Source organism: Salmo salar, chromosome ssa02 (genome assembly GCF_905237065.1).
Source record: "Salmo salar chromosome ssa02, Ssal_v3.1, whole genome shotgun sequence".
In the NCBI taxonomy this organism is placed as follows: domain Eukaryota; kingdom Metazoa; phylum Chordata; class Actinopteri; order Salmoniformes; family Salmonidae; genus Salmo; species Salmo salar.
In genome coordinates this window covers 8,153,032-8,178,910 of record NC_059443.1, presented here as the reverse complement: position 1 = coordinate 8,178,910, position 25,879 = coordinate 8,153,032, and the positions used below count along the sequence as shown (strand labels likewise).

At 42.9% G+C, this 25,879-nt stretch overlaps 1 pseudogene; it reads right to left on the bottom strand.

Annotated features, from left to right (window-relative positions):
• LOC106597987 (kinesin-like protein KIF13A) overlaps window positions 1-25,879 on the bottom strand; it is a 266,725-nt pseudogene that overhangs the window by 166,003 nt on the left and 74,843 nt on the right.

Here is a 25,879-nt window from a genome sequence, read left to right as displayed (position 1 = left end):
GGAAGGTGAACCTTCGACCCAGTCTGAGGTCATGAGCGCTCTGGAGCAGGTTTTCATCAAGGATCTCTCTGTACTTTGCGCCGATCATCTTTCCTTCGATCCTGACTAGTCTCCCAGTCCCTGCTAAAGGACTCTAATAGTCTGAGAGTCCTTTAGGTGCCTTTTGGAAAACTTCAAACGGGCTGTCATGTGCCTTTTGGCCACTCTACCTGCAGTAAGAATTGAATCAGTCATGAGCTCTGTCAGAGTGACCATCGGGTTCTTGGTCACCTCCCTGACCAAGGCCCTTCTCCCCCGATTGCTCAGTTTGGCTGGGCGTCTAGTTGTAGGAGTCTTGGTGGTACCAAACTTCCATTTAAGAATGATGGAGGCCACTGTGTTCTTGGGGGATCTTCAATGCTGCAGACATTTTTTGGTATCCTTCCCCAGATCTGTGCCTCGACACAATCCTGTCTCGGAGGTCTACGGACAATTCCTTTGACCTCATGGCTTGGTTTCTCCTCTGACATGCACTGTCAACTGTGGGACCTTATATAGACAGGTGTGTGCCTTTCCAAATCATGTCCAATCAATAGAATTTACCACAGGTGGACTCCAATCAAGTTGTAAAAACATCTCAGCTCAATTTCGAGTCTGAATACTTATGTAAATAAGGTATTTCAGTTTTTTTATCTGTAATAAACGTGCAAAATTGTCTTAAAACCTGTTTTCGCTTTGTCATTATTGTATTGTGTGTAGATTTATGAGGAAAATGTTTCATTTAATCCATTTTAGAATAAGGCTGTAACGTAACAAAATGTGTAAAAAGTCAAGATGTCTGAATACTTTCTGAATGCACTGAACATCGACTGGTATTTCCATCAATTAATAAAAAAGCATTATTTTGCAATGCGATTGTTTTTTCTCCCGGTCAATTTGGCCGGCAACTATTTTATTTATCCGCTTTTCATTTTTTTTCATCGGCCAAAAGCCGTCAATTACTGGCTAACTGAAACCCTGCATGTATAAAACATAACTCTTCCCTCAAATACACCAGCACTACTAAATGAATGTGGATTTATAGAAGACAACAAATCAAACACATTTCTAAGTATCCATACATGTATACATGTCTCTTTTCAGAATGTGTATGATAGCCCTATGATAGCAGGGAAGATACAGACTATCCCATATTATCTGTGATCTCCAAAGCCTTTGTTTCCAAGGTGTGTCACTCCGCTCCAGGTTGTTCTTCAGGACAGGAAGTGAGGATCAAGGATCTAATCCTTAGTGTTGGGGAGGAAGGATACGGGGCTGAGCGATTCGCCAGCTTGAGTTAGCGTGATCAGAAACACTGAAGCTTCCTGTTCTTGTTGTGCCTCTGCAGGGCCACGCAGGGATACATAAAGTGCGTCTCAAATGCCACCCTATTCACTATATAGTGCACTACTTTTGACCAGAGTCCTATGGATATCCCTATGTGCCCTGGTCAAAAGTAGTGCCCTATATAGGTGGCATTTGGGACGCAGGTGTGCTGTATCTGCAGGGCCAGGGAAGAGGGATACAGACGTATGTTGTCTCCTCTCCACCCCTAGCATGGAACGACATAAGCAGATGATGATGCCTGCAGAGCTACTTAAGGCTGTTCTGAACACAGCCCTGTTTTAACATATTTCCTACTGACCTGCATCATAATAATTCAGTATAAACAGTCTTACTTCATAAGTCTTACTTCATAGGCCTTACTTCATAGGTCTTACTGTACTCACTAGACTGGTGTATTCGTGGTGTGTACTCACTAGACGGGTGTATTCATGGTGTGTATTCACTGGACTGGTGTATTCGTGGTGTGTACTCACTAGACTGGTGTATTCATGGTGTGTACTCACTAGACTGGTATATTCATGGTGTGTACTCACTAGACTGGTGTATTCATGGTGTGTACTCACTAGACTGGTGTATTCATGGTGTGTACTCACTAGACTGGTATATTCATGGTGTGTACTCACTAGACTGGTGTATTCATGGTGTGTACTCACTAGACTGGTATATTCATGGTGTGTACTCACTAGACTGGTGTATTCATGGTGTGTACTCACTAGACTGGTATATTCATGGTGTGTACTCACTAGACTGGTGTATTCATGGTGTGTACTCACTAGACTGGTGTATTCATGGTGTGTACTCACTAGACTGGTATATTCATGGTGTGTACTCACTAGACTGGTGTATTCATGGTGTGTACTCACTAGACTGGTGTATTCATGGTGTGTACTCACTAGACTGGTGTATTCATGGTGTGTACTCACTAGACTGGTATATTCATGGTGTGTACTCACTAGACTGGTGTATTCATGGTGTGTACTCACTAGACTGGTATATTCATGGTGTGTACTCACTAGACTGGTGTATTCATGGTGTGTACTCACTAGACTGGTATATTCATGGTGTGTACTCACTAGACTGGTGTATTCATGGTGTGTACTCACTAGACGTTCTCAGTTACCTGTTTGTCCATAGGCGAAAATGCAGGCATTGTATCCTTGAAAGGCGTTTTCCAGTATTCCCTCACCAAGGCACTGGAACACCACCTCTTGACCTTCAAAACAAACAACAGTCACCATGGAGACCAGAAGGATAAAAAAACATGCAGAATAAACATACAGAGCAACCATTAAACCATAAACAGTCCTTTATAATGCGCCAAATAAACAGTCTCACTGTGTAGAGAGAGAGAGAGACAGACAGACAGACAGAGAGAGAGAGAGAGAGAGAGAGAGAGAGATAGATAGATAGATAGATAGATAGATAGATAGATAGATAGATAGATAGATAGATAGATAGATAGATAGATAGATAGATAGATAGATAGATAGATAGATAGATAGATAGATAGATAGAGAGAGAGAGAGGGACAGAGACAGAGAGAGAGAGGGACAGAGAGATAGATAGAGAGACAGACAGACAGACAGACAGACAGACAGACAGACAGACAGACAGACAGACAGACAGACAGACAGACAGACAGACAGACAGACAGACAGAGAGAGAGACAGAGAGACAGAGAGACAGAGAGACAGACAGACAGACAGACAGACAGACAGACAGACAGACAGACAGACAGACAGACAGACAGACAGACAGACAGACAGACAGAGAGAGAGGGAGAGAGGGACAGAGACAGAGAGAGAGAGAGGGACAGAGAGACAGAGAGATAGATAGAGAGAGAGAACTGTCATGCTCCTCCTGATAAATGAAGCAGCTGTTTAGTAGCTAAATAAAGCTGTGGCCCTTCAGGCAACCCTCCACTGAACAGATTGTCCTGCTGTCGCTTAAGATGAAGCACACGCACTGAAACACACACACACACACACACACACACACACACACACACACACACACACACTGAAGAACACACATCCCCAAAATTGTAAATAGTTAGTGCCACTAACATGTTTAGCTAGTTAGTGCCACTAATGTTTAGCTAGTTAGTGCCACTAATGTTTAGCTAGTTAGTGGCACTAACATGTTTAGCTAGTTAGTGCCACTAATGTTTAGCTAGTTAGTGGCACTAACATGTTTAGCTAGTTAGTGGCACTAATGTTTAGCTAGTTAGTGCCACTAATGTTTAGCTAGTTAGTGCCACTAATGTTTAGCTAGTTAGTGACACTAATATTTAGCTAGTTAGTGCCACTAACATGTTTAGCTAGTTAGTGCCACTAATGTTTAGCTAGTTAATGACACTAATGTTTAGCTAGTTAGTGCCACTAATGTTTAGCTAGTTAGTGCCACTAACATGTTTAGCTAGTTAGTGCCACTAACATGTCTAGCTAGGTAATGACACTAATGTTTAGCTAGTTAGTGCCACTAATGTTTAGCTAGTTAATGACACTAATGTTTAGCTAGTTAGTGCCACTAACATGTTTATCTAGTTAGTGACACTAACATGTTTAGCTAGTTAATGACACTAACATGTTCATCTAGTTAGTGACACTAACATGTTTAGCTAGTTAATTACACTAACATGTTTAGCTAGTTAGTGCCACTAATGTTTAGCTAGTTAGTGACACTAACATGTTTAGCTAGTTAATGACAGTAATGTTTAGCTAGTTAGTGCCACTAATGTTTAGCTAGTTTAGCTAGTTAGTGCCACTAACATGTTTATCTAGTTAGTGACACTAACATGTTTAGCTAGTTAATGACACTAACATGTTTATCTAGTTAATTACACTAACATGTTTAGCTAGTTAGTGCCACTAATGTTTAGCTAGTTAGTGACACTAACATGTTTAGCTAGTTAATGACAGTAATGTTTAGCTAGTTAGTGCCACTAATGTTTAGCTAGTTTAGCTAGTTAGTGCCACTAACATGTTTTCTGTGTCAGTAGCAAGAAATAATTCCCCCTCACTATCTCCCTCTGTCTCTCCTTACATAAATAAATACACAACCATCTTTTTCTCAGTCCCATAAACCTTTCTATTCAGATGCAAATCAGCTTGTAAAAACATACTTTGCATTATGTAAAACCAGGACTTCCCTGTACTGTAGGTTTTTCCTTCTCTCTCTCCCTCCTCACCCTCTCTCCCTCCTCACCCTCTCTCTCTCTCTCCCTCCTCACCCTCTCTCCCTCCTCACCCTCTCTCTCCCTTCTCACCCCCTCTCTCTCCCTCCTCACTCCTCTCTCCCTCCTCACCCTCTCTCTCTCCCTCCTCACCCTCTCTCTCTCCCTTCTCACCCCTCTCTCTCCCTCCTCACCCTCTCTCCCTCCTCACCCTCTCTCTCTCCCTCCTCACCCTCTCTCCCTCCTCACCCTCTCTCTCTCCCTTCTCACCCCCCCTCTCTCCCTCCTCACCCTCTCTCTCTCCCTCCTCACCCTCTCTCTCTCCCTTCTCACCCCTCTCTCTCCCTCCTCACCCTCTCTCCCTCCTCACCCCTCTCTCTCCCTCCTCACTCTCTCTTGCTCCCTCCTCACCCTCTCTCGCTCCCTCCTCACCCTCTCTCCCTCCTCACCCTCTCTCTCCCTCCTCACCCTCTCTCTCTCCCTTCTCACCCCTCTCTCTCCCTCCTCACCCTCTCTCCCTCCTCACCCTCTCTCTCCCTCCTCACCCTCTCTCTCTCCCTTCTCACCCCCTCTCTCTCCCTCCTCACCCTCTCTCTCCCTCCTCACCCCCTCTCTCTCCCTCCTCACTCTCTCTTGCTCCCTCCTCACCCTCTCTCGCTCCCTCCTCACCCTCTCTCCCTCCTCACCCTCTCTCTCCCTTCTCACCCCCTCTCTCTCCCTCCTCACTCTCTCTTGCTCCCTCCTCACCCTCTCTCGCTCCCTCCTCACCCTCTCTCCCTCCTCACCCTCTCTCTCCCTTCTCACCCCTCTCTCTCCCTCCTCACCCTCTCTCGCTCCCTCCTCACCCTCTCTCCCTCCTCACCCTCTCTCTCCCTTCTCACCCCCTCTCTCTCCCTCCTCACTCTCTCTTGCTCCCTCCTCACCCTCTCTCTCCCTTCTCACCCCCTCTCTCTCCCTCCTCACCCTCTCTCCCTCCTCACCCCCTCTCTCTCCCTCCTCACTCTCTCTTGCTCCCTCCTCACCCTCTCTCGCTCCCTCCTCACCCTCTCTCTCCCTCACCCTCTCTTTTTCTCTACCTCTCTCTTTCCTGTTTTCCAAGACTCAGCTCACCTGGCAGGCTTTAAATAGTGATGAGATGAGATAGCTGTGTTTAGTGTTCTTTAGTGATGATAGAGAGATTATCTCTGTCAACCTCAACAGTCAGTGGTTGCATCCCAAATGGCACCCTATTCCCTATACAGTGCACTTCTTTTGACCAGCGCCAATAGGGGTCACTATATAAGGATTAGGGTGCCATTTGGGGTGCATAGTAGCTGTGTGAATCTGAACAGAACAGTCAGCTAAGCCTGAGCCTGTTGTCTGGGACTTACCAGCATACTTGGGCATGTTGGACTCATCCATGGACCAGAAACAGTGGTCAAAGGCAAACACCTGTGAGAGAGGACAAAGAATGATCAACACACACACACACACACACACACACACACACACACACACACACACACACACACACACACACACACAGTAAGCTCCTGTCTGAGCATGTTGTAGTGTATCTACCTAAAGGAGGTAGTGGACCACTATGGCAGACACACACCAAGAGACACTATGACAGACTTAGTGGACTGTTTCAAGACAACCTATAACACATCAGATGTCTGTTGTCTGTGAGAGAGAGAGAGAGAGAGAGAGAGAGAGAGAGAGAGAGAGAGAGAGAGAGAGAGAGAGAGAGAGAGAGAGAGAGAGAGAGAGAGAGAGAGGAGGAGGAGAGAGAGAGGCGAGGGAGAGGAGAGAGAGAGAGGAGAGAATGAGAGAGGGGAGAGACAGAGAGAGAGGAGAGAGCGAGAGAGGGGAGAGAGAGAGAGAGAGCGTGAGAGACAGAGTCAGAGGGGAGAGAGAGAGAGAGACAGAGGGAGAGAGAGCAGAGAGAGAGAGAGAGCGAGAGAGAGAGAGAGAGAGAGAGGGAGGAGGGAGGGAGGGAGGGAGGGAGGGAGGGAGGGAGGGAGGGAGGGAGGGAGGGAGGGAGGGAGGGAGAGGAAACCCTGATGAATGTTGTTGACTGAGGTAATGCTAGTTGCCGTGACGGGGCCTCAGCAGACCAGGGACTGCATCCCAAATGGCATCCTATTCCCTATGGGCCCTCTGTTCAAAAGTGGTGCAGTGTACAGGGAATAGGGTGCCAGCCCAGATCCACTGTAGGGCAGCTATGCTCCAGGCTCCATGCTGGCCTGCTCTGTTTGGCAGACAGACAGTGGTAGTTGGATGTTGGAGTTAAATGAATTCATAAATCAGGGTCACGGCTCCACAGTAGACATTCCAGCTCCCAGTGACCCGTCTCCACGGCAACCCGGCTGGAGTCATTCCTGGAGGTGCAGGCTGTGTGTATATTACAGACAGTGGGTGAACTGTTTGTGTGTGTGTGTGTGTGTGTGTGTGTGTGTGTGTGTGTGTGTGTGTGCCTGAGAGAGAGCCACCTGTGTTTGCTCACAGCTGTAAGTGGATGAATGGATGGCATAGAAATTATACTCTCTGGTCTAGACCCTCTCTAGTCTAGACCCTCTCTCTAGTCTAGACCTTCTCTCTAGTCTAGACCCTCTCTCTAGTCTAGACCTTCTCTCTAGTCTAGACCCTCTCTACTCTAGACCCTCTCTCTAGTCTAGACCCTCTCTACTCTAGACCATCTCTCTAGTCTAGACCCGCTCTCTAGTCTAGACCCTCTAGTCTAGACCCTCTCTAGTCTAGACCCTCTAGTCTAGACCCTCTCTAGTCTAGACCCTTTAGTCTATAGATCCTCTCTCTAGTTTAGACCCTCTATAGTCTAGATCCTCTCTAGTCTAGAACCTCTCTAGTCTAGGCCCTCTCTCTAGTCTAGACCGTCTCTCTAGTCTAGACCCTCTGTAGTCTAGACCCTCTGTAGTCTAGACCTTCTCTCCAGTCTAGACCCTCTCTAGCCTAGATCCTCTCTCTAGTCTAAACCCGCTCTCTAGTCTAGACCCGCTCTCTAGTCTAGACCCTTTCTCTAGTCTAGACCCCTCTAGTCTTGACCCTCTCTAGTCTAGACCCTCTAGTCTAGACCCTCTAGTCTATAGATCCTCTCTCTAGTCTAGATCCTCTCTCTAGTCTAGACCCTCTCTAGTCTAGGCCCTCTCTCTAGTCTAGACCCTCTCTCTAGTCTAGACCCACTCTCTAGTATAGACCATCTCTAGTCTAGACCCTCTCTACTCTAGACCCTCTCTCTAGTCTAGACCCTCTCTAGTCTAGACCCTCTCTCGTCTAGGCTCTCTCTCTAGTCTAGACCCTCTCACTAGTCTAGACCCTCTCTCTAGTCTAGATCCTCTCTCTAGTCTAGACCCTCTCTAGTCTAGGCCCTCTCTTTAGTCTAGACCCTCTCTCTAGTCTAGACCCACTCTCTAGTCTAGACCATCTCTAGTCTAGACCCTCTCTACTCTAGACCCTCTCTCTAGTCTAGACCCTCTCTAGTCTAGACCCTCTCTCTAGTCTAGACCCTCTCTCTAGTCTAGATCCTCTCTCTAGTCTAGACCATCTCTAGTCTAGACCCTCTCTCTAGTCTAGACCCTCTCTAGTATAGACTGTCTCTCTAGTCTAGACCCCCTCTAGTCTAGACCATATCTCTAGTCTAGACCCCCTTTCTAATCTAGACCCCTTCTCTAGTCTAGACCCTCGCTAGTATAGACCCTCTCTCTGGTCTAGACCCTCTCTCTAGTCTAGACCCTCTCTAGTATAGACCCTATCTTTAGTCTAGACCCTCTCTAGTCTAGACCCTCTCTAGTATAGACCCTCTCTCTAGTCTAGACCCTCTCTAGTCCAGACCCTCTCTAGTCTAGACCCTCTTTAGTCCGGACCCCCTCTCTAGTCTAGACCTCCTCTAGTCTAGACCCTCTCTAGTCTAGACCCTCTCTCTATTCTAGACCCTCTCTAGACCATCTCTCTAGTCTAGACCCTCTCTAGTCTAGACCCCCTCTCTAGTCTAGACCCTCTCTCTATTCTAGACCCTCTCTAGACCATCTCTCTAGTCTAGACCCTCTCTAGTCTAGACCCTCTCTAGTCTAGACCCCCTCTCTAGTCTAGACCCTCTTTCTATTCTAGACCCTCTCTCTAGTCTAGACCCTCTCTAGTCTAGACCCCCTCTCTAGTCTAGACCCCCTCTCTGGTCTAGACCCTCTCTAGTATAGACCCTATCTTTAGTCTAGACCCTCTCTAGTCTAGACCTTCTCTAGTATAGACCCTCTCTAAAGTCTAGACCCTCTCTAGTCTAGACCCTCTTTCTAGTCCAGACCCTCTCTAGTCTAGACCCTCTTTAGTCTAGACCCTCTCTAGTCCGGACCCCCTCTCTAGTCTAGACCTCCTCTAGTCTAGACCCTCTCTAGTCTAGACCCCCTCTCTAGTCTAGACCCTCTCTCTATTCTAGACCCTCTCTAGACCATCTCTCTAGTCTAGACCCTCTCTAGTCTAGACCCCCTCTCTAGTCTAGACCCTCTCTCTATTCTAGATCCTCTCTAGACCATCTCTCTAGTCTAGACCCTCTCTAGTCTAGACCCCCTCTCTAGTCTAGTACCTCTCTCTATTCTAGACCCTCTCTCTAGTCTAGACCCTCTCTAGTCTAGACCCCCTCTCTAGTCTAGACCACCTCTCTGGTCTAGACCCTCTCTAGTCTAGACCCTCTCTAGTCTAGACCCCCTCTCTAGTCTAGACCCTCTCTAGACCATCTCCCTAGTCTAGACCCCCTCTCTAGTCTAGACCCTCTCTAGTCTAGACCCCCTCTCTAGTCTAGACCCTCTCTAGTCTAGACCCTCTCTAGTCTAGACCCTCTCTCTAGTCTAGACCCTCTCTAGACCATCTCTCTAGTCTACACCCCCTCTCTAGTCTAGACCTCCTCTAGTCTAGACCCTCTCTAGTCTAGACCCCCTCTCTAGTCTAGACCCTCTCTCTATTCTAGACCCTCTCTAGACAATCTCTCTAGTCTAGACCCTCTCTAGTCTAGACCCTCTCTAGTCTAGACCCTCTCTCTATTCTAGACCCTCTCTAGACCATCTCTCTAGTCTAGACCCTCTCTAGTCTAGACCCTCTCTAGTCTAGACCCCCTCTCTAGTCTAGACCCTCTTTCTATTCTAGACCCTCTCTCTAGTCTAGACCCTCTCTAGTCTAGACCCCCTCTCTAGTCTAGACCCCCTCTCTGGTCTAGACCCTCTCTAGTATAGACCCTATCTTTAGTCTAGACCCTCTCTAGTCTAGACCCTCTCTAGTATAGACCCTCTCTCTAGTCTAGACCCTCTCTAGTCTAGACACTCTTTCTAGTCCAGACCCTCTCTAGTCTAGACCCTCTTTAGTCTAGACCCTCTCTAGTCCGGACCCCCTCTCTAGTCTAGACCTCCTCTAGTCTAGACCCTCTCTAGTCTAGACCCCCTCTCTAGTCTAGACCCTCTCTCTATTCTAGACCCTCTCTAGACCATCTCTCTAGTCTAGACCCCCTCTCTAGTCTAGACCCTCTCTAGTCTAGACCCTCTCTCTAGTCTAGACCCCCTCTCTACTCTAGACCACTCTCTAGTCTAGACCCTCTCTAGTCTAGACCCCCTCTCTAGTCTAGACCCTCTCTCTATTCTAGACCCTCTCTCTAGTCTAGACCCCCTCTCTAGTCTAGACCCCCTCTCTAGTCTAGACCCTCTCTAGTCTAGACCCCCTCTCTAGTCTAGACCCCCTCTCTAGTCTAGACCCTCTCTAGTCTAGACCCTCTCTCTATTCTAGACCCTCTCTAGACCATCTCTCTAGTCTAGACCCTCTCTAGTCTAGACCCTCTCTAGTCTAGACCCCCTCTCTAGTCTAGACCCTCTCTCGTCTTGCCTCGTGCTGCAGACTCCCACACTACTAGACTCTCCTAGAATTAGAGGGATTCAACTGACTCAAATAGTTCAGGGGCTGTACAGTAGGTATCTAGTGTCTCAGAGTGCTGATTTAGGATCAGTTCTGCCTTTTAGATCATAATATGATGGACAGGGGACCTGATCCTAGATCAGCACTCCTACTATGAGACGTTTGGTATACAGACCAATATATTTTTATTGAATGTTTTTATTCTGATCCTTTATTTTTTATTACATTGTTTTACTTATTTTTTCTTAAAACTGCATTGTTGGTTAAGGGCTTGAAAGTAAACATTTCTGGCTGGGCTGCTGCTGGCCCTCACTCACTGGCTGGGCTGCTGCTGGCCCTCACTCACTGGCTGGGCTGCTGCTGGCCCTCACTCACTGGCTGGGCTGCTGCTGGCCCTCACTCACTGGCTGGGCTGGGCTGCTGCTGGCCCTCACTCACTGGCTGGGCTGGGCTGCTGCTGGCCCTCACTCACTGGCTGGGCTGGGCTGCTGCTGGCCCTCACACACTGGCTGGGCTGCTGCTGACCCTCAGTCACTGGCTGGGCTGGGCTGCTGCTGGCCCTCACTCACTGGCTGGGCTGGGCTGCTGGCCCTCACTCACTGGCTGGGCAGGGCTGCTGCTGGCCCTCACTCACTGGCTGGGCTGCTGCTGGCCCTCACTCACTGGCTGGGCTGGGCTGCTGCTGGCCCTCACTCACTGGCTGGGCTGCTGCTGGCCCTCACTCACTGGCTGGGCTGCTGCTGGCCCTCACTCACTGGCTAGGCTGCTGCTGGCCCTCACTCACTGGCTGGGCTGCTGCTGGCCCTCACTCACTGGCTGGGCTGCTGCTGGCCCTCACTCACTGGCTGGGCTGCTGCTGGCCCTCACTCACTGGCTGGGCTGCTGCTGGCCCTCACTCACTGGCTGGGCTGACAAAACTGTTGTGGGACCCAAATGGCACCCAATTCCTTATATAGTGCCTCTATGGGCCCACGTCAAAAGTAGTGCACTAAATAGGGAATAGGGTGCCATTTGGGAAGCAACCCTGGTATCCCTCCATAAATGTCTGAGTCAGTATGATTGAGCTCCTTTTCTAATCCTAATAGAGGCCACGACAGGCCAGGGAGAGAGGGAGGCACTGTTGTACTGTCAGCATAGTCACGTCTGGGGACGGACACTGAAGGGAGCTGATAGAGAGAGCTCCTCTATAGTCACGGCTGGGGACGGACACTGAAGGGGTCTGATAGAGAGAGCTCCTCTCTAGTCACGGCTGGGGACGGACACTGAAGGGGTCTGATAGAGAGAGCTCCTCTATAGTCACGGCTGGGGACGGACACTGAAGGGGTCTGATAGAGAGAGCTCCTCTATAGTCACGGCTGGGGACGGACACTGAAGGGGTCTGATAGAGAGAGCTCCTCTATAGTCACGGCTGGGGACGGACACTGAAGGGGTCTGATAGAGAGAGCTCCTCTATAGTCACGGCTGGGGACGGACACTGAAGGGGTCTGATAGAGAGAGCTCCTCTATAGTCACGGCTGGGGACGGACACTGAAGGGGTCTGATAGAGAGAGCTCCTCTATAGTCACGGCTGGGGACGGACACTGAAGGGGTCTGATAGAGAGAGCTCCTCAGGAGACAGCAGAGCAGCAGAGTGGGTTAGGCTGCTGGGGAGTTTAGGAACTAACTACCTTAACACGTCTGAACAACCAGATGGCACCCTATTCCCTATTTAATGCATACTTTTGAGCAGAACACTACGGGCCATGGTCAAAAATAGTGCACTCTATTTTTTAATTCACCATTATTTTACCAGGTAGGCTAGTTGAGAACAAGTTCTCATTTACAACTGTGACCTGGCCAAGATAAAGCAAAGCAGTGTGACACATACAACAACACAGAGTTACACACGGAGTAAACAATAAACAAGCCAATAACACAATAAACAAGTCAATGACATAGTAGAAAAAAAGAAAGTCTATATACAGTGTGTGCAAAAGGCATGAGGAGGTAGGCAACAAATAGGCCATAGGAGCGAATAATTACAATTTAGCAGATTAACACTGGAGTGATAAATGAGCATATGATGATGTGCAAGTAGAGATACTGGTGTGCAAAAGAGCAGAAAAGTAAATAAAATAAAAACAGTATGGGGATGAGGTAGGTAGATTGGTGGGCAATTTACAGATGGGCTATGTACAGCTGCAGCAATCGGTTAGCAGCTCAGGTAGCTGATGTTTAAAGTTAGAGAGGGAAATAAAAGTCTCCAACTTCAGCGATTTTTGCAATTCGTTCCAGTCATTGGCAGCAGAGAACTGGAAGGAAAGGCGGCCAAAGGAGGTGTTGACTTTGGGGATGACCAGTGAGATATACCTGCTGGAGCGCGTGCTACGGGTGGGTGTTGTTATCGTGACCAGTGCGCAGAGATAAGGCGGAGCTTTACCTAGCATAGTCTTATAGATGACCTGGAGCCAGTGGGTCTGGCGACGAATATGTAGCGAGGGCCAGCCGACTAGAGCATACAGGTCACAGTGGTGGGTGGTATAAGGTGATTTGGAAACAAAATGGATGGCACTGTGATAGACTGCATCCAGTTTGCTGAGTAGAGTATTGGAAGCAATTTTGTAGATGACATCGCCGAAGTCGAGGATCGGTAGGATATTCAGTTTTACTAGGGTAAGTTTGGCGACGTGAGTGAAGGAGGCTTTGTTACGGTATAGGAAGCAGATTCTAGATTTGATTTTGGATTGGAGATGTTTAATATGAGTCTGGAAGGAGAGTTTACAGTCTAACCAGACACCTAGGTATTTGTAGTTGTCCACAAATTCTAGGTCGGAACCGTCCAGAGAAGTGATGCTAGTCGGGCGGGCAGGTGCGGGCAGCGAACGGTTGAAAAGCATGCATTTGGTTTTACTAGCATTTAACAGCAGTTGGAGGCCACGGAAGGAGAGTTGTATGGTATTGAAACTCATTTGGAGGTTTGTTAGCACAGTGTCCAAGGAAGGGCCAGAAGTATACAGAATGGTGTCGTCTGCGTAGAGGTGGATCTAGGGAATACGGTGCCATTTGGGACTCTGTCCAGGGCTTAGACACCTGCTCTATGAATTCATATGGGTTAGACCTGCTCTATGATGTCATATGGGTTAGACCTGCTCTATGATGTCATATGGGTTAGACCTGCTCTGTGAAGTCATATGGGTTAGACACCTGCTCTATGAAGTCATATGGGTTAGACCTGCTCTATGAAGTCGTATGGGTTAGACCTGCTCTATGAAGTCATATGGGTTAGACACCTGCTCTATGAAGTCATATGGGTTAGACCTGCTCTATGAAGTCATATGGGTTAGACCTGCTCTATGAAGTCATATGGGTTAGACCTGCTCTATGAAGTCAAATGGGTTAGACCTGCTCTATGAAGTCATATGGGTTAGACCTGCTCTATGATATCATATGGGCTAGACCTGCTCTGTGAAGTCATATGGGTTAGACACCTGCTCTATGAAGTCATATGGGTTAGACCTGCTCTATGAAGTCATATGGGTTAGAACTGCTCTATGAAGTCATATGGGTTAGACCTGCTCTATGAAGTCGTATGGGTTAGACCTGCTCTATGAAGTCATATGGGTTAGACCTGCTCTATGAAGTCATATGGGTTAGACCTGCTCTATGAAGTCATATGGGTTAGACCTGCTCTATGAAGTCATATGGGTTAGACACCTGCTCTATGATGTCATATGGGCTAGACCTGCTCTATGAAGTCATATGGGTTAGACCTGCTCTATGAAGTCATATGGGTTAGATCTGCTCTATGAAGTCAAATGGGTTTGAACTGCTCTATGAAGTCATATGGGTTAGACCTGCTCTATGAAGTCATATGGGTTAGACCTGCTCTGTGAAGTCATATGGGTTAGACACCTGCTCTATGAAGTCATATGGGTTAGACCTGCTCTATGAAGTCGTATGGGTTAGACCTGCTCTATGAAGTCATATTGGTTAGACCTGCTCTATGAAGTCGTATGGGTTAGACCTGCTCTATGAAGTCATATGGTTAAGACCTGCTCTATGAAGTCATATGGGTTAGACCTGCTCTATGAAGTCATATGGGTTAGACCTGCTCTATGAAGTCATATGGGTTAGACCTGCTCTATGATATCATATGGGCTAGACCTGCTCTATGAAGTCATATGGGTTTGACCTGCTCTATGAAGTCATATGGGTTAGACCTGCTCTATGAAGTCATATGGGTTAGAACTGCTCTATGAAGTCATATGGGTTAGACCTGCTCTATGAAGTCATATGGGTTAGACCTGCTCTATGAAGTCATATGGGTTAGACACCTGCTCTGTGAAGTCATATGGGTTAGACACCTGCTCTATGAAGTCGTATGGGTTAGACCTGCTTTATGAAGTCGTATGTGTTAGACCTGCTCTATGAAGTCATATTGGTTAGACCTGCTCTATGAAGTCATATTGGTTAGACCTGCTCTATGAAGTCGTATGGGTTAGACCTGCTCTATGAAGTCCTATGGGTTAGACCTGCTCTATGAAGTCATATGGGTTAGACCTGCTCTATGAAGTCATATGGGTTAGACCTGCTCTATGAAGTCATATGGGTTAGACCTGCTCCATGAAGTCATATGGGTTAGACCTGCTCTATGAAGTCGTATGGGTTAGACCTGCTCTATGAAGTCATATGGGTTAGACCTGCTCTATGAAGTCATATGGGTTAGACCTGCTCTATGAAGTCATATGGGTTAGACCTGCTCTATGAAGTCATATGGGTTAGACCAAACAACCAAATGATTTCTGATTACACAATAACTGACCACTCCATCCATTAACAATGATTCAATCAAAGTAATTCAGTGATAAAATCATTGATTTGATTGTTTACTGGCATTTAGACAGGTTTAAAAAGTCTGAGATTTGAAAACAGAGCAGCATACACCATACAACATCATACTACATCATACACCATCATACATCACACAACATTCAACATCATACACCATCATACAACATCAGACATCATACACCATCACACACCATTCATCATACATCATACACCATCATACAACAACATACATCAAAAAACCATTCATCATACAACATCATACACCATTCATCACACAACATTCAACATCATACACCATCATACATCACACAACATACACCATCATACATCACACAACATACATCATTCATCATACACCATTCATCATACATCATAATACACAATCATACACCATTCATCACACAACATTCAACATCATACACCATACACCATCATACAACATCATACACCATCATACACAATTCATCACACAACATTCAACATCATACACCATCATACATCACACAACATACACCATCATACATCACACAACATACACCATCATACATCACACAACATACACCGTCATACACCATCATTCAACATCACACAACATCATACATCATCATACACCATCATACAACATTATACATCATAAACATCATAAACCATTCATCACACAACATTCATCATACAACATCATATATCATACACCATCATACATCACACAACATACAACAACATTCAACATCATACATCATACACCATTCATCATACATCAGCATACATCATACACCATCATACACCATCATACAACATACATCATACACCATCATACATCATACATCATACAACATACATCATACATCATACAACATCATACAACATCAGACAACATCATACAACATCATACAACATGCATCACACACCATTCATCATACAACATCACACAACATACATCACACACCATTCATCATACATCATACAACATCATACAACATGCATCATACATCATAACACATCATACATCATACACCATCATACACCATTCATCACATAACATTCAACATCATACATCATACACCATCATACAACATCATATATCATACACCATTCATCAAACAACATTCAACATCATACATCATATACCATCATACATCACACAACATTCAACAACATTCAACATCATACACCATCATACAACATCATACACCATCATACACAATTCATCACACAACATTCAACATCATACACCATCATACATCACACAACATACACCGTCATACACCATCATTCAACATCACACAACATCATACATCATACACCATCATACAACATTATACATCATACACCATCATACACCATCATAAACCATTCATCACACAACATTCATCATACAACATCATATATCATACACCATCATACACCATCATACACAATTCATCACACAACATTCAACATCATACACCATCACACAACATTCATCATACAACATCATATATCATATACCATCATACATAACACAACATACAACAACATTCAACATCATACATCATACACCATTCATCATACATCAGCATACATCATACACCATCATACACCATCATACAACATACATCATACACCATCATACATCATACAACATACATCATACAACATCATACAACATCATACAACATACAACATCATACAACATGCATCATACACCATTTATCATACAACATCATACAACATCATACAACATGCATCACACACCATTCATCATACAACATCACACAACATACATCACACACCATTCATCATACATCATAAAACACCATACAACATGCATCATACACCATTCATCATACATCATCACACATCATACACCATCATACACCATTCATCACACAACATTCAACATCATACATCATACACCATCATACAACATCATACACCATCATACAACATCATACAACATGCATCATACACCATTAATCATACATCATCACACATCATACATCATACACCATCATACACCATTCATCAAACAACATTCAACATCATACATCATATACCATCATACATCACACAACATACAACAACATTCAACATCATACACCATTCATCATACACCATCATACATCATACATGATCATACAACATACACCATCATACATCATCATACGTCATACAACATACATCATACAACATCATACATCATACAACATACATCATACAACATCATACAACATGTATCATATAGCATTCATCATACATCATACAACATACAAAAACATACAACATCATACAACATGCATCATACACCATTCATCATACAACATCATACAACATACACCATTCATCATACAACATCATACATGCATCATACACCATTCATCATACATCATACAACATGCATCATACACCATTCATCATACATCATACAACATCATACAACATCATACAACATGCATCATACACCATTCATCATACATCATACAACATCATACAACATCATACAACATGCATCATACACCATTCATCATACAACATACATCATACACCATTCATCATACATCATACAACATCGTACACCATTCATCATACAACATCATACATCATACAACATACACCATTCATCATACAACATCATACAACATACATCATTCAACATCATACAACATCATACATCATACACCATTCATCATACAACATCATACAACATCATACAACATTATACATCATACAACATACATCATACACCATTCATCATACAACATCATACAACATACAACATGCATCATACACCATTCATCATACAACATCATACATCATCCACCATCATACACCATTCATCATACAGCATACAACATCATACAACATCATACACCATTCATCATACAACATCATACATGCATCATACACCATTCATCATACATCATACAACATCATACAACATGCATCATACACCATTCATCATACAACATCATACAACATACATCATACAACATGCATCATACACCATTCATCATACAACATCATACAACATACATCATACACCATCATCATAAAACATCATACAACATCATACAACATACAACATCACACAACATGCATCATACACCATTCATCATACATCATACAACATGCATCATACACCATTCATCATACATCTTACAACATACATCATACACCATTCATCATACATCATACAACATCATACAACATGCATCATACACCATTCATCATACAACATCATACAACATACAACATCATACAACATGCATCATACACCATTCATCATACATCATACAACATACACCATTCATCATACAACATCATACACCATTCATCATACATCATACAACAGGTTGGACTGTGAGTACTGAGTGTGGCCTCTATTTATCCCCAGCAGACAGACAGACAGACAGACAGACAAACAGACAGACAGACAGACAGACAGACAGACAGACAGACAGACAGACAGACAGACAGAGTTTGAGGGGAAACTAATTTGAAGTTGTATTCAGGACTTAGCAGACCAGGCAGTCATTTCTGCTAGAGTGCCTGGCTAAAGCTCAGAGGACAGATATGAATTAGCACGGCGAGACACGGGCCCACGACTGAACCCACAACCCATCCCAGAATGTGTTCAACTCTGCTCCTGAACGCCTTTCAACTAGTCCCCATCCAGCAGAGAGTGTGGGGACGGGGGAAGGGAGGTGGTGAGGGGGAGTTGCACTCCAACAATGCAGCTTTGAATACACACACACACACACACACACACACACACACACACACACACACACACACACACACACACACACACACACACACACACACACACACACACACTGGGCCAGTGTTCCTGCTCATTCCTCCCTCTCATTGTGGATCTCTTTGTGGATGTTGAGCAGATTTTAGAGAGCTGACCCGTTCACACAGACGTCTATCTGGCTCCCCGCCGCTGACCAACCAAACCCCTGACAACCCAGTCGTCACACACACTAGGGCTGGACGATACAGCAAATTCATTACAATGTATGTTCTTGTGCAATATTTCAAATGCCTGTATATTTATTTATCTTTATGAGCGTTTATGTCCACTTGTTCTCATGCTGTCTTTTTGGTCTCGTCTCCTTCGCTCCTTTGTGCTGTGCACCTTCCCATTTACACCAGAGATCTGTATATAATGGCGAGATCCACGTCTCCGCCCTAACAATGGGAGTCGTTGTCCCAAAGGCGGGAAGGCAAGCGACAATTTTAGGTTAAAAATAAACCCATTGAAATGCATTTGGGTTTATTTTGGACAGATTTTAGCGAGAGTAAAACCTCTCGCCTCGCATATTCCTCTCTGTTTACACACCTGCAATCCTGTACCTTAGACAGATTAACTACATGTCATCCTGTACCTTAGACAGATTAACTACATGTCATCCTGTACCTTAGACAGATTAACTACATGTCATACTGTACCTTAGACAGATTAACTACATGTCATACTGTACCTTAGACAGATTAACTAAATGTCATCCTGTACCTTAGACAGATTATCTACATGTCATACTGTACCTTAGACAGATTAACTACATGTCATACTGTACCTTAGACAGATTAACTACATGTCATCTTGTACCTTAGACAGATTAACTACATGTCATCCTGTACCTTAGACAGATTAACTACATGTCATACTGTACCTTAGACAGATTAACTACATGTCATCCTGTACCTTAGACAGATTAACTACATGTCATCCTGTACCTTAGACAGATTAACTACATGTCATCCTGTACCTTAGATTAACTACATGTCATACTGTACCTTAGACAGATTAACTACATGTCATCCTGTACCTTAGACAGATTAACTACATGTCATACTGTACCTTAGACAGATTAACTACATGTCATCCTGTACCTTAGACAGATTAACTACATGTCATACTGTACCTTAGACAGATTAACTACATGTCATCCTGTACCTTAGACAGATTAACTACATGTCATCCTGTACCTTAGACAGATTAACTACATGTCATCCTGTACCTTAGACAGATTAACTACATGTCATACTGTACCTTAGACAGATTAACTACATGTCGTACCCTACCTTAGACAGATTAACTACATGTCATACTGTACCTTAGACAGATTAACTACATGTCATACTGTACCTTAGATTAACTACATGTCGTACCCTACCTTAGACAGATTAACTACATGTCATACTGTACTTTAGACAGATTAACTACATGTCATACTGTACCTTAGACAGATCAACTACATGTCATACTGTACCTTAGACAGATTAACTACATGTCGTACCCTACCTTAGACAGATTAACTACATGTCATACTGTACTTTAGACAGATTAACTACATGTCATACTGTACCTTAGACAGATTAACTGCATGTCATACTGTACCTTAGACAGATTAACTACATGTCATACTGTACCTTAGACAGATTAACTACATGTCATACTGTACCTTAGATTAACTACATGTCGTACCCTACCTTAGACAGATTAACTACATGTCATCCTGTACCTTAGACAGATTAACTACATGTCATACTGTACCTTAGACAGATTAACTACATGTCGTACCCTACCTTAGACAGATTAACTACATGTCATACTGTACCTTAGACAGATTAACTACATGTCATACTGTACTTTAGACAGATTAACTACATGTCATACTGTACCTTAGACAGATTAACTGCATGTCATACTGTACCTTAGACAGATTAACTACATGTCATACTGTACCTTAGACAGATTAACTACATGTCATACTGTACCTTAGACAGATCAACTACATGTCATACTGTACCTTAGACAGATTAACTACATGTCAACTACATGTCATCCTGTACCTTGGACAGATTAACTACGTCATACTGTACCTTAGATAGATTAACTACATGTCATACTGTACCTTAGACAGATTAACTACATGTCATACTGTACCTTAGACAGATTAACTACATGTCATACTGTACCTTAGACAGATTAACTACATGTCATCCTGTACCTTAGACAGATTAACTACATGTCATACTGTACCTTAGATAGATTAACTACATGTCATACTGTACCTTAGACAGATTAACTACATGTCATACTGTACCTTAGACAGATTAACTACATGTCAAACTGTACCTTAGACAGATTAACTACATGTCATACTGTACCTTAGACAGATTAACTACATGTCATCCTGTACCTTAGACAGATTAACTACATGTCATCCTGTTCCTTAGACAGATTAACTACATGTCATACTGTACCTTAGATTAACTACATGTCATACTGTACCTTAGACAGATTAACTACATGTCATACTGTACTTTAGACAGATTAACTACATGTCATACTGTACCTTAGATTAACTACATGTCATACTGTACCTTAGACAGATTAACTACATGTCATCCTGTACCTTAGACAGATTAACTACATGTCATACTGTACCTTAGACAGATTAACTACATGTCATACTGTACCTTAGACAGATTAACTACATGTCATACTGTACCTTAGACAGATTAACTACATGTCATACTGTACCTTAGACAGATTAACTACATGTCATCCTGTACCTTAGACAGATTAACTACATGTCATCCTGTACCTTAGACAGATTAACTACATGTCATCCTGTACCTTAGACAGATTAACTACATGTCATACTGTACCTTAGACAGATTAACTACATGTCATACTGTACCTTAGACAGATTAACTACATGTCATCCTGTACCTTAGACAGATTAACTACATGTCATACTGTACCTTAGACAGATTAACTACATGTCATACTGTACCTTAGACAGATTAACTACATGTCATACTGTACCTTAGACAGATTAACTACATGTCATCCTGTACCTTAGACAGATTAACTACATGTCATCCTGTACCTTAGACAGATTAACTACATGTCATACTGTACCTTAGCAGATTAACTACATGTCATACTGTACCTTAGACAGATTAACTACATGTCATACTGTACCTTAGACAGATTAACTACATGTCATACTGTACCTTGACAGATTAACTACATGTCATACTGTACCTTAGACAGATTAACTACATGTCATCCTGTACCTTAGACAGATTAACTACATGTCATACTGTACCTTAGACAGATTAACTACATGTCATACTGTACCTTAGACAGATTAACTACATGTCATCCTGTACCTTAGACAGATTAACTACATGTCATACTGTACCTTAGACAGATTAACTACATGTCATCCTGTACCTTAGACAGATTAACTACATGTCATCCTGTACCTTAGACAGATTAACTACATGTCATACTGTACCTTAGACAGATTAACTACATGTCATACTGTACCTTAGACAGATTAACTACATGTAATACTGTACCTTAGACAGATTAACTACATGTCATACTGTACCTTAGACAGATTAACTACATGTCATACCGTACCTTAGACAGATTAACTACATGTCATCCTGTACCTTAGACAGATTAACTACATGTCATACTGTACCTTAGACAGATTAACTACATGTCATACTGTACCTTAGACAGATTAACTACATGTCATACTGTACCTTAGACAGATTAACTACATGTCATAATGTAACTTAGATTAACTACATGTCATACTGTACCTTAGACAGATTAACTACATGTCATCCTGTACCTTAGACAGATTAACTACATGTCATACTGTACCTTAGACAGATTAACTACATGTCATCCTGTACCTTAGACAGATTAACTACATGTCATACTGTACCTTAGACAGATTAACTACATGTCATACTGTACTTTAGACAGATTAACTACATGTCATACTGTACCTTAGACAGATTAACTACATGGAATACTGTACCTTAGACAGATTAACTACATGTCATACTGTACCTTAGACAGATTAACTACATGTCATACCGTACCTTAGACAGATTAACTACATGTCATACTGTACCTTAGACAGATTAACTACATGTCATACTGTACCTTAGACAGATTAACTACATGTCATACTGTACCTTAGACAGATTAACTACATGTCATAATGTACCTTAGATTAACTACATGTCATACTGTACCTTAGATTAACTACATGTCATACTGTACCTTAGACAGATTAACTACATGTCATCCTGTACCTTAGACAGATTAACTACATGTCATACTGTACCTTAGACAGATTAACTACATGTCATACTGTACTTTAGACAGATTAACTACATGTCATACTGTACTTTAGACAGATTAACTACATGTCATACTGTACCTGACTAAAATGTAAAATGTAAATGTACCTTAGACAGATTAACTGCATGTCATACTGTACCTTAGACAGATTAACTACATGTCATCCTGTACCTTAGACAGATTAACTACATGTCATCCTGTACCTTAGACAGATTAACTACATGTCATCCTGTACCTTAGACAGATTAACTAAATGTCATCCTGTACTTTAGACAGATTAACAACATGTCATACTGTACCTTAGACAGATTAACTACATGTCATCCTGTACCTTAGACAGATTAACTACATGTCATACTGTACCTTAGACAGATTAACTACATGTCATACTGTACCTTAGACAGATTAACTACATGTCATACTGTACCTTAGACAGATTAACTACATGTCATCCTGTACCTTAGACAGAAAACTACATGTCATACTGTACTTTAGACAGATTAACTACATGTCATACTGTACCTTAGATTAACTACATGTCATCCTGTACCTTAGACAGATTAACTGCATGTCATACTGTACTTTAGACAGATTAACAACATGTCATACTGTACCTTAGACAGATTAACTACATGTCATACTGTACCTTGGGTTGTTTCCTGGAGGTAGAGAGGCAGATGGAACCATGATGAACAGATTCAGGATGGGAGGACGGAGGAGAGAGAGAAAACCCAGGGGTCCATCAACAACACCATCATAGAGAGAGAGAGAGAGAGAGAGAGAGAGAGAGAAACGGGGGGAGAGATAGAGAAAGAGAGAGGTACCATGGTTAGCATTAAAACAATTGAACAGACTGTTAAATGTTACCTCTATCTATGTTACCTCTCTCTATCTATGTTACCTCTCTCTATGTTACCTCTCTCTAACTATGTTACCTCTCTCTATCTATGTTACCTCTCTCTATCTATGTTACCTCTATCTATGTTACCTCTCTCTAACTATGTTACCTCTCTCTATCTATGTTACCTCTCTCTATCTATGTTACCTCTCTCTATCTATGTTACCTCTCTCTATGTTACCTCTCTCTATCTATGTTACCTCTCTCTAACTATGTTACCTCTCTCTATGTTACCTCTCTCTAACTATGTTACCTCTCTCTATCTATGTTACCTCTCTCTATGTTACCTCTCTCTAACTATGTTAACTCTATCTATGTTACCTCTCTCTATGTTACCTCTCTCTAACTATGTTACCTCTCTCTAACTATGTTACCTCTCTCTAACTATGTTACCTCTCTCTAACTATGTTACCTCTATCTATGTTACCTCTCTCTAACTATGTTACCTCTCTCTATCTATGTTACCTCTATCTATGTTACCTCTCTCTATCTATGTTACCTCTCTCTATCTATGTTACCTCTCTCTAACTATGTTACCTCTCTCTAACTATGTTACCTCTCTCTAACTATGTTACCTCTCTCTAACTATGTTTCTCTCTCTATCTATGTTACCTCTCTCTAACTATGTTACCTCTAACTATGTTACCTCTCTCTATCTATGTTACCTCTATCTATGTTACCTCTCTCTATCTATGTTACCTCTCTCTATCTATGTTACCTCTAACTATGTTACCTCTCTCTAACTATGTTACCTCTCTCTAACTATGTTACCTCTCTCTAACTATGTTTCTCTCTCTATCTATGTTACCTCTCTCTAACTATGTTACCTCTCTCTAACTATGTTACCTCTCTCTAACTATGTTACCTCTCTCTATCTATGTTACCTCTCTCTATCTATGTTACCTCTCTCTAACTATGTTACCTCTCTCTAACTATGTTACCTCTCTCTAACTATGTTACCTCTCTCTATCTATGTTACCTCTCTCTAACTATGTTACCTCTCTCTAACTATGTTACCTCTCTCTAACTATGTTACCTCTCTCTATGTTACCTCTCTCTAACTATGTTACCTCTCTCTATCTATGTTACCTCTATCTATGTTACCTCTCTCTAACTATGTTACCTCTATCTATGTTACCTCTCTCTCTATGTTACCTCTCTCTAACTATGTTACCTCTCTCTAAATATGTTACCTCTGTCTATCTATGTTATCTCTCTCTAACTATGTTACCTCTCTCTAACAATGTTACCTCTCTCTAACTATGTTACCTCTATCTATGTTACCTCTCTCTATCTATGTTACCTCTCTCTATGTTACCTCTCTCTAACTATGTTACCTCTATCTATGTTACCTCTCTCTAACTATGTTACCTCTCTCTATCTATGTTACCTCTATCTATGTTACCTCTCTCTATCTATGTTACCTCTCTCTATCTATGTTACCTCTCTCTATCTATGTTACCTCTCTCTAACTATGTTACCTCTCTCTAACTATGTTACCTCTCTCTAACTATGTTACCTCTCTCTATCTATGTTACCTCTCTCTAAC